Below are 10,101 nucleotides of genomic sequence, written 5' to 3'. Positions count from 1 at the left end.
CTAGGATTTACAGTGGATTGCTTAGCCTTGCCATTTCATGTATAGGAATGGTGATTGTGGATATGTTTTCCTTGTCTTGTTTTGGTTGGTTCTCTTGTGTCCTTAGCTTGGGTTGAGTTATTAGTCCCAGAAGCCATTGTTGGGCAAATGATCTGGAAGCCCTGTAATAGCTTGGGTTGAGTTACTAGTCCTGGAAGCCTTAGGTAGACAAACACTCTGGAAGCCCTTGGTGGGTTGAGTTACTAGTCTTGGAATCCCTGGTTGGACAAACACTCTAGAAGTCCAGTAAAAGTTGTGGGTTGAGTTACTATTCCTGGAAGCCTTGGTTGGAAAAACACTCTGGAACCCCTAGAAGGTTTGGATGTATACCAACCTGATGATGGTGTTGTGACATCCGACCGTGAGGTGGAATCACTGTTTGATGGGTTCAGGTGGATGGCCTCTGGAACCCCTGAATGGTTTTGGATTGATGTGTTCTATGAGATCCCACATTCATGCTTGGAATATGGCATGAGGGTGAATGACTAAAGAGAGATTTGGATCATCCATTCTACGATTTGGTGGAATGTGGAAGTCCCATCGAAGGATTAGATTTTGCATCATCAATATAAGATTAATTCACCTTGTATTTGTATGAGTATTATACTATATTATGTGTTGTTTATATGGTTCTGATTCCATGGGTATTTATGCTGCTATTGTGTTGGTTACATATGTGTTTTATGGCAGTATCTATATATGGCCCTCATCATGTTTTTAGTTGTAAATGAATGACTAATGCATCTATAACCTAATGGATGAAATGTTAGTTAATATGTTGAGGCGTCAAAGTCTCTCAGTGATTCTCAGCTAAGTGTGAGACCCCTATGCTCAAATATGTTATTTACACTTGTAGATTACATATCCATGATATGTTTGATGAAATGCTTGTCATGGCTAGTATGGGTCTATTCAAGGTAGCATTCAAGTGATTTCATTTATACTGTCCTTTCTTTGTTATCTTACTATTATGAAGATATGATTCAATTCTGGGTAGTGACCTGGGCTCTAAGCTTGAAAAAGTGGCTCAAATCCCAGGGACACTCACACAACACTGACAAAAAGAGTCCCTGGATGTTGGCTTGTAGGATTGTGAGAGGGTCGAGAGGTCCCTAGATGTTGGAATGCCCATAGCATGAGAACATCCAAAGGTAAAGCAGTCCAAAATGTCATTGGGACACAAGGGTTGGTTGAGATAATGGTTGGGTTGGTTCCGAAGGGTCCAAACGCTGATGTTGTGATTCAAGAGGATCATTGAAATGCTCAAAGCTCAAAAGTATCAGATGCTCATGAAACCAATGCCAAGACAAAGCGCTCGTTGCTTTGATTCGGCGTTGTATTCAATTTTGAAAATGGCCTCCGTATGAGTGAGAAAAGGTGTTATGAAGTTATGGTCAAACATACAAAAAAATGGTCCTTGCAGGCCAAGTGGCAGTCTCTCAGTGTGACATGTGGCAGGCCAAAGTCAACACAGAGGTGGTCAAAGTCAATGCAGAGGTCAGATGGGCAGAGTCAGGGGTTGAACCTGCGACCTCCATTATAATGCCACACAACTTTACCGTTGCACCATGATTGTGCTTTGATAATACATAGGCAGATGTTTATATTTAAGGGCATATTGTATGGTATAATAGGGGGAAGGGTTGGCAAATCCCACCAACTCTGGTGCCCCACCAAAACCTGAGGCTTTTTTAAGGTCAACTAAACATCGAAGTGCACAGTTCAAAAGCCATATGCTAAACCGTCAGGGATTGGATAAACCTTGATACATATCACATTCCACGGGTGTAGTAATGTTTAGACCACTGATCGACTTGTTATGTGCATGTACTATCATCAACAGACAAAAGGTCACAATATATGCCATGGGTCGAGTTCTTCACATCACCGTCGGGCTTCGAGTTCTATATTTAAACCTTATTATAACTATATGCTATGTTTCAAATTCTAATTGCACTGAAGGGTTATGTTAAAACTTAGGTATATGAATTACATGGGAACTATTTGTTATATGGTTGGACCAAATGAAACCATTTACTATGTTAATACAAACATTTGCTATATGTTTCCAAAGCCCTCTTAGGAGGCCCGTCGGATTGACCCCAAGACCTCCCATGGTTACTATAAAAGCATCTCCACTATGCCATCAGTGAGGGGAGTTGTACAGTGAGTCTGCAAACTTTGTATTATTTTCTGCCTATAAATGCCTTTTCGGGCACAACTTGGCTATCCTTGGGATTTTTGGGAACATAAAGTTGCATTGGAGAGCAAAGGCTGAGGCCAAGGCCTTCATTCTGACAGTGGCCATTGGTGCCTATGCGCACAGTATAGAATGGCTAAATTTTATGTAAAGAGACTTTTTGAGCATTCCTAATGCAGTGGACGCTGACTTGGAAGTAGACCTGGAGATGTAGTCTAGGAGAGACGAACTCCGTCATCAAAGCTTTATGTGTTTTCTTCTTTTCTTTCTGTTGTTCATGTTCATTTTCAGATTTCAAGTTTAAGTTTAAAGGCACTTAAAAATAAATTTTCTCTCATTCATTCACATAAAAGCAACCTTACTTAATATTTGGTGAAATTGAGCAAATAATCAATTTTGTGTTTTTGGATCATATTTTGGTATCAGAGCAAGGTTGATCATGTATAAATAGGATATTTTCCAATGCGATTATTGACTAGATCCAGGTTGCAACGTGGAGAAGGGAAACATGAAAGATAAATCCAGAGATTGGAAAGAGGAAAGTGTCACAAAAGATGATAGGTTCAAATGAAGGAGAAGATCCCGGGACAAAGAGCGAGGAGAAATTTCAGCAGATGATCCTAATATGAAAAGGATGATTGCAGAACTTTATGAAGAAAATAAGGCTATAGATGTAGCTTCGTCTTCTAAATGCACAAAAGTGAAAAAGGGCAAGGAAAAAGCTGATGCCAACGAACCTACTTCTCCTCCATATTCCTCTTCTTCTTCTTCCTCATTCTCTCATCATTCCGGTTTAGATTTAGACTCACAAAATAAGAAAAAGAAATATCCTTTATTGAAGCTTGATGTTAAGTTTGAATTGCCAATATATGATGGTGAAATGAATCCTGAAAAGTTAGATAACTGGATAAAGCAACTTGAGGTGTATTGTAGAATTCAGAATGTTGTCTATGAATATGCAAAAATTCAGTTAGCTACACTTAGAATGGGGGGAACAACCTTGATTTGGTGGGAAAGTAAAACTCAATCAGATTTGAAGCATAAAGGTAAAATTATCTCTTCTTGGTCTAAGTTTGTTAAAGCGCTTAGAAAGAAATTCTATCTTTTAGGATATATGCAACAGGCTATAATGGATTGGCAACATATAAGGCAAGGTAAAGGATAAAGTGTGCAAGAGTTTACATAGGAATTCTGGAAAAGGCATTAACATTTAGTGTTCCATTAAACACACAAAATACTTTGTTAAAGTATAATAGAAGTTTGCATTCTTATTTGCGACATACTTTGCTTATTCTCCAACTAAATTTGATGAAGTGTGTGTACAAGCCATTCATATTGAATAAGGTGGCATGCTTTTTTAGTCAAACTTTTCAAAGAAACCATTCAAGCATTCAAAGAACAAAGATTCCAAAGAAGGCAAAGGGAAGAGGAAGTTGAAAGGGAAGAAATCCGAAAAAATTAATCAAGAAGGAGAAAGACCTACTTATACTCATTGTCAGAGGTTGGATATGATGAATCCAAGTGTTGGAAGCTTCATCCGAAACTTAAACCAAAGAAGTTCCTTAAGAAGAAGGGTGAGATGAAATCTAATGCTACAGTCTAACAAGATTTTGGATCTGAATCCGGTGATGAAAAGAAGATAATCGCTATGGGTCTGATAGGTAATCCTTCTGAATCTAGCTCTAGTTCTACTTGTTATGCATCTTCTTCAAAATCTAATGATGGGATTGAAGAGAGGAAGAGAGTTTAATTGTTGCATATTAGGATTATTTCCAATCACACTAAGATAGATACATTATTTGATATTCAATCAAAGGAAAATCTAATATCTGAGGAAATAGTAAGGAAATTGGTATTGGAAACTAAAAATCATCCAAAAGCATACCCTTTAGGATGGTTGAAAGAAAATAGTCAGATTCAAGTCACAAAACATTGTCGTTTAAGGTTGCAAGTATAACTAATTTTGTTGAGGAATTTGATTTAGATGTCATTCCTTTGGATATATGTGGAATTGTGTTGGGTAGTCCTTATATTTATTATCAAGATGCCATATTTCATAGAAACGAGAATAAGTATCATCTTTTTAAAGAAGGAATTGAATACATTGTCAGAGCACACAAAATTAAGACAAGCTTGGATTTAATCAATGTAATTCAAATGAAAAGACTCATAAATTGAAGTAAAAAGTATGTTCTCATGTTTGTTAAAGAACAACCTAAAGATAAGTATGATGCTTTTGAAGGGTTTGATTCTCAGTTTAAGGAAAAATTGGTTGAAATAGTAGATTCTTATAAGGAATTGTTTAAAGAACCAAAAATTCTACATCCAAAATGAGAAATACAACATGAGATTCAATTACAATCTGATTTTCCTCTTTTGAATATTGGCATGTATCGTATGTTGGTCATAGAAAATGAAGAAATTAAGAAAGAAATTCATGAATTGGTTGATAAAGTCTTCATTCGACCTATTTCTTCTACATGTGGATCATTGATCCTATTAGTCTCTAAGAAAGATGGAACTTGGAGAATGTGTGTTGACTTTAGAGCCTTAATAAAATCACCATTAAGAACAGGTATCCTCTTTCAAGAATAGATGATTTGCTTGATCAGTTAAAGAATGTTGTTTACTTTCCAAAACTGGTTTTAAGAAGTGGTTATCATCGGATTCGTATTGCAAAGAATGATATATGAAAAATTGCATTTAAGACTAGACAAGGGCTGTAAGAATGGTTGGCTATGCCAATTGGTTTATGAAATGCTACAACTTTTATCAGAGTGATGAATGATGTGTTTCACCCTTTTCTTAATAAGTTTGTCATAGTCTATATGGATGTTATTCTTATTTTCAGTTAAGTTTGGAAGAACATGTAAAGCGTGTTAAATAGGTTTTTGATGTGTTGCAAAGAGAGAAAATGTATCTCAAATCGAATGTTGCCACGCAAAAAGTCAGGAATCTGCACCTCAATGTTTGCTGGGGTATCTGGCTATTTAGAAACCACATGAAAGTGTGAATTCGGAAAAACTTCTTTAATATATATTGGTTACATAGTTGGAGGAGGTCAAATTAAAATAGATCCACCTAAAATTCATGTAATCCTTAAGTGGCCAAGACCTCAAAATGTGACAGAAGTTAGAAGGTTTTTCGGTGCAGTTCAGTATTCGAGGAAATTTATTTCTCATTTCTCTTTCATTGCATCACCACTTCATGCTTTAATAAGTTCTAAAGTCTCCTTCTGGTGGGGAGGAAACCAGCAAAAGACATTTGATACTTTAAATAAGAAAATTGTTACAACTCCAATCTTGGCATTACCAGACGTTTAACAACCATTTGAAATAGAAACTGATGCTAGTGGGTATGAAATGGGTGCAGTGTTACTGCAAAGAAGAAAGCCTATTTTTCTTTTTCATTCAGAGACATTTTCTAAAGTAGTTTCTAATTATCCAACTTATGATAAATAATTGTATGCATTAGTGGAAAGCCTTAAAAAATGGAAACATTATTTAATGGGCAAAGATATAGTGATTCATACAGATCATCAACCACTTCATTACCTTCAATCTCAAACTAAGTTGCAACAGTCTCGACATTATAGATGGATGGCGTTTTTGTAGCAATTCCACTTAGTAATCAAATATAGGAAAGGTACCACCAATAATGTAGCTGATATGCTACTAAGACCTCCTTTGAATGCAGCTTCAGTTATTCTACAAAATATTTCTGTAGCACATGAAAGTTATATTGAATAATATGCTGAAGATATTGATTTCAAAAATGTTTATGGATCACTAACTCATGGTGCTTAGGTCGAAGAAGTGAATTATCATGTTCATTACAGGTTATTGTACCATCTTGGCAAGTTGTGCATACCACAAGGAGAAAGAGTGCATGTGATCAGGGAAGCACATTCTTCTCATGTTTGAGGGAATTTTGGTGTAGGTAAGACAATGACATAGTTACAAAGGTATTGTTATTGGCCTCAATGAATGAAATAGTGGCTAATTACATCGAAGGTTGTGTCATGTGTGCAACAAGCAAACCAAACAACAAAAAGTTAGGTTTGTATATGCCACTTCCAGTTCCTTCTAGACCATGGGATCTTATATTTATGGATTTTGTAGGAGGACTTCCAATGTCTAGAAAAGGGCATACTTATTTGTATGTTGTGGTTGATAGATTTAGAAAAATGTGTATTCTTGTTCCATGGAGAAAGCAAGTTACAGTTGAACAAGCTACACAGTTTTTCCTTCAAAATGTATGGGTTCATTTTGGGTTGCCTATTTCTATCATTTCAGGTCGAGACTCTCATTTCATGGGAGATTTTTGGTCCACTTTGTGGGGACTCATGGACACTAAGTTGAAAAATACCAAAACTTTTTATCCACAAACCGATGGGAAAACATAGGTGGTGAACAAAATAATGGTACATCCTGTAAGAGGTTATTGTAGAAAACATCCTAAGTTGTGGGATGAATCCTTACATTATGTCTAGCATGATTACAACCAGGGGCCCATAGTTTGGTGCTTCATCTCCTAGGGTTAGGTTTTTGGATGTTTAGGGTTTTCCATTGTTTCTGAAAAATAAATAGGCCTTTGAGCCTAATTGTAACACAATTAAGAGGCATGTAGCCTCCACATCTCTTCTTAGAGATAAGCTACCATCGCCCGAGTTAGTCTTATTTCCATTTTGTTTGTAAGAATACTCCACTATTTGATATTAATGAAATGAAGTGTTATTTCTACTACATATTTGTATTTATGGTTATATCTGTAATTTCTTGTGTTCTTGTTTGAATCTGGATCAGTGGTATCAGAGAAGTCTGCTCTTTCTCTATTTTTATTTGCATGTACCTAACCAGGTTGGGATATAAGGAGTTAGGGCTTGAACTGATCGAATCTTTGCAAGAGCAACCTCAAAAATCCTGACAACCTCCCATGGAGGATAAAAGGAGGTATGAGGGGGTAGGAGATCCTATCAAAATCTTGGTCGATGAAGGCCTCAAGTGACAAAGGAACGCGATGATGGACAACTTTTCCCAGATCCTTCAATGACTACACAAGGGCGATGCATCTACTTCCAGTAGCTACTGATCTGGAAGCGCCACACCGTTTAAGGTATAAGTTAACTTTGACATTCCCATATTTGAGGGTCACATAGATGCAGATGATATAGATAAATGGTTATATCTGCTAGAAGTATATTTTTTCATTCATGATTTTTCGAGCTAGGAGAGTATCACGTTTACACTTCTCAAAGTAGCTTCCCACATCAAGGACTGGTGGGAAAACTATTGTGAGCAGAAGGATGAGAGTACAAACTCAGTATTTTCAGCCTTACCCACTTGGAACTCATTCTGGGATGCCATCAATGAGGAGTACTACCCTATCAGGGTCTATGAGGATAGATACATAAAGTGGACAACGCTACGACAAGGAAGGGACCAAGATGTGTCAGAGTTTACCAATGTTTTTCATACCTTTTGCACAAAGTTGGGTATCAAGGATTCTGAGAAGCATTTGGTTCTCAAGTACCACAACTGCCTACCCAAGTACATCTAGGAGGAGATGGAGTTCCTGGACATCTCTTCGCTCGTCATGACATACTGATATATCATCAAAATCGAGCAAAAGTTTAAACAAAAGAAGCGAGACTTTGGATCCGCGATTCCAAAGCACGGGAAAGGCTTCCCCAAACCATAGAACCAAGGACATAGCCAAGACGAGGCAACCCAAGACAACCTGTCAAAGCTGCAAGAAAAGAAGAACACCACAAAGCCAAAGAAGAACACATGAAAGTGGTGTGAGTTCCACAAGAGCCCCACTCATAACACAAGTGATTGTCGGACCAAGCAGTCATTGGCGTCTAAGTTGAAGGCTTCAGAATCAGATGCATGTTTTGAACTTGAGTCAGAACTTGACAAGAGGAATGACATAGGGAAGTAGATCATTGATGTAGAGCCTAGCACCATTGTTTCCACCATCAAGATCTAGAAGAATGAGGCCGGCGATCCAAAGGAGGGGGAGCGTCTATTCCACTCACAATTGTCGATGAAGGGTTCACCGCTATAATTCATTGTCGATAGTGGCAGCCAAAAGAACCTCATTTCAGTAGAGATCATGAAGTAGTTGGGCATACCAACTACACCACACCCGCAACCATACAATATCGGGTGGCTTCACCAACGACAATATTTCTGAGTCTGCCAGTAGTGCCACCTTCCCTACATCATCAAGCCCTTCACATATGAGGTATTGTGTGATGTCACACCTCTTGATGTTTGTGATGTATTATTAGGCCAACCACACTTGTGGAAGCGACATGATGTGTATGAGTCAAGGCCTCGCGTTGTTATTATTTCTTTAGGTAATTTATTATACAGGATACTGGAGGTATCCACACCTACCACCACCTCTTTGATCTTTGCTAAGAAATGCAGTAAGGTAATCTACTAGACTAGGAAATTTATTTTCTTTCTGGTTCACTCTCAAAGTAAGGGAAAGATCGTAGCCACATCCATGGCCCACAGGAAGGGTTCCTCCACGTAGCAGAAGCAGTTGGATACGGTCATTAAATAAGACAGGAACATCTTCTCCTCACCCACAGGGGTACCGTTGCACTATCAGGTCTAGCATTCGTTCGATCGGTCTCCTATATCACCTCTACTGAACAGGCCGATATATCATCACTCCATTGTGGAAAATCCCAAGTACAAGCACTGATATAATCAACATCAGGTGCCACATAAGTTCCAGGTGGGTAACAAAGTATGGTTGCATTTGCAGAGAGAATGCCTTACAAGAGCTCATCTGAAGCTCAAACGACTCTGATATGGTTCTTACACCATTACCAAGGCTATGGGAAACAATGATTTGGAGCACAACATTCCCCCATTCACCGAGTGTTCAATGTGGACCACCCTTGACCATGCTTCTCACCATTAGTGGACACATCAGAGATTGCAGAATAGCTCACCAAGGACCAAGTTCAGCAGAAGTTTCCCCATCTCATGGAGGCACTCAACCCACTGGGGACCATTGCTTCCTAAGGGGGGAGGAATAATCCAAGTGGATGTTGGTGGCCATCTGCCTATCTCACTTGGACCCCCACAACTCTCTGTTTCAGTTTTTTAGTTTCCTTAGTTGTAGCACAATTTACTATTTTTGGCAGTTTTTCTGGTCTTGAACTTTCGGAGTCGTTTTGAGGCCCTAAGTGATGTTTTTTGGTAAAACGAGGGCCAACATGGGTCGTCAACCAATAGTTTCCACTTGAGAGTTGTAGTCCCCGGATATATATTTCTAACGAGGTATTGAGCGCGTCAAATGGAGATCGTATGCCAAAGTTACAACCCCGGGATGTTGATGTACCAATTTACCCAAACGGGGCCCATAGTTTGGCACTTCATCTCCTAGGGTTAGGTTTTTGGATGTTTATGGTTTTCCATTGTTTCTCAACAATAAATAGGCCTTCGAGTCTCATCGTAACCAAGTTCAGAGGCATGTAGCCACCACATCTCTTCTCAGAGATAAGCTACCATCGCTCTAGCTAGTCTTATTTCCATTCTGTTTGTAAGGATATTCTAGTATTTGATATTAATGAAATGAAGTGTTATTTCTACTGCATCTTTGTATTTATGGTTATACCTATAATTTTTTGTGTTCCTATTTAAATCCAGATCAATGGTATCATAGCAATTTGCTCTTTCTATGTTTTTCTTTGGATTTCCCCAATCAAGTCCGAATATAAGGAGTTAGGGCTTGAACTGGTCGAACGTTTGCAAGACTAGCCTCACAAATCCCAACGGCCTCCCATGGAGGATGAAAAGAAATACGAGGAGGCATGAGATCCTATCAAAACCTTGCTC

The sequence above is a fragment of the Pinus tabuliformis genome, chromosome J, assembly GCF_031772625.1.
Source record: "Pinus tabuliformis cultivar Carrire ecotype Pingquan chromosome J, CPIR1, whole genome shotgun sequence".
Lineage (NCBI taxonomy): Eukaryota > Viridiplantae > Streptophyta > Pinopsida > Pinales > Pinaceae > Pinus > Pinus tabuliformis.
Note: the sequence above shows the minus strand (reverse complement) of the source record.